The sequence below is a fragment of the Phalangium opilio genome, unplaced genomic scaffold (assembly GCF_054372755.1).
Source record: "Phalangium opilio isolate 3A_F unplaced genomic scaffold, DU_Popi_V2 ptg001675l_1, whole genome shotgun sequence".
NCBI lineage: Eukaryota > Metazoa > Arthropoda > Arachnida > Opiliones > Phalangiidae > Phalangium > Phalangium opilio.
The window spans coordinates 187884-189287 of NW_028324261.1; positions in this window are offsets into that span (position 1 = coordinate 187884).

Sequence of the window (1404 nt, forward strand, 5' to 3'; positions counted from 1 at the left end):
ATCGAGATGAAATCACTTTTAATGAGTGTTTTATAGGGAATTAAGCTGAATTCGGTCTAACATTTCTCCAGAAAAAAATGCATTTAAAAGTGTACCGAAAAAATCGCATGTTTTTTTTTCAAGATACAAAATCCGTGACAACGATTTCTTATTTAAAATTGAATTTTAACAGTTTGATGAATGAATATCGTTACATTTGCTTGAATTAAAGCAAAAAGTATAAAAATAATGGTTTTCAGTGGTTATTTTTGAAAATAGTGAACAAATACTCAAAATGTTTTTCTTAGGCCGAGTTACGTCGATTTTGAAAATGTTATTAAAAATCGAGGTAGATTTTTATTTATTGTTCAATCGAGATGAAATCACTTTTAATGAGTGTTTTATAGGAAATTAAGCTGAATTCGGTCAAAAATTCTACAGAAAAAAATGCATTCAAAAGTGTACCGAAAAAATCGCATGTTTTTTTTCTTCAAGATACAAAATCCGTGACAACGATTTCTTATTTAAAATTGAATTTTAACAGTTTGTTGAATGAATATCGTTACATTTGCTTGAATTAAAGCAAAAAGTATAAAAATAATGGTTTCAGTGGTTATTTTTGAAAATAGTGAAGAAATACTCAAAATATGCTTCTTTGGCCGTGAAACGTCGATTTTGAAAATGTTATTAAAAATCGAGGTAAATTTTTAATTATTGTTCAATCGAGATGAAATCACTTTCAATGAGTGTTTTATAGGGAATTAAGCTGAATTCGGTCAAAAATTTCTCCAGAAAAAAATGCATTCAAAAAAGTACCGAAAAAATCGCATGTTTTTCTTCTTCAAGATACAAAATCCGTGACAACGATTTCTTATTGAAAAATTTAATTTTAACAGTTTTTTGATTGAATATCGTTACATTTGCTTGAATTAAAGCAAAAAGTATAAAAATAATGGTTTCAGTGAACATATTTGAAAATTGTGAAGAAATACTCAAAGTATGCTTCTTTGGCCGTGAAACGTCGATTTTGAAAATGCTATTAAAAATCGAGGTACATTTTTATTTATTGTTCAATCGAGATGAAATCACTTTTAATGAGTGTTTTATAGGGAATTAAGCTGAATTCGGTCAAAAATTTCTCCTGAAAAAAATGCATTCAAAAAAGTACCGAAAAAATCGCATGTTTTTCTTCTTCAAGATACAAAATCCGTGACAACGATTTCTTATTGAAAAATTTAATTTTAACAGTTTTTTGATTGAATATCGTTACATTTGCTTGAATTAAAGCAAAAAGTATAAAAATAATGCTTTCAGTGAACATTTTTGAAAATAGTGAAGAAATACTCAAAGTATGCTTCTTTGGCCGTGAAACGTCGATTTTGAAAATGTTATTAAAAATCGAGGTAAATTTTTAATTATTGTTCA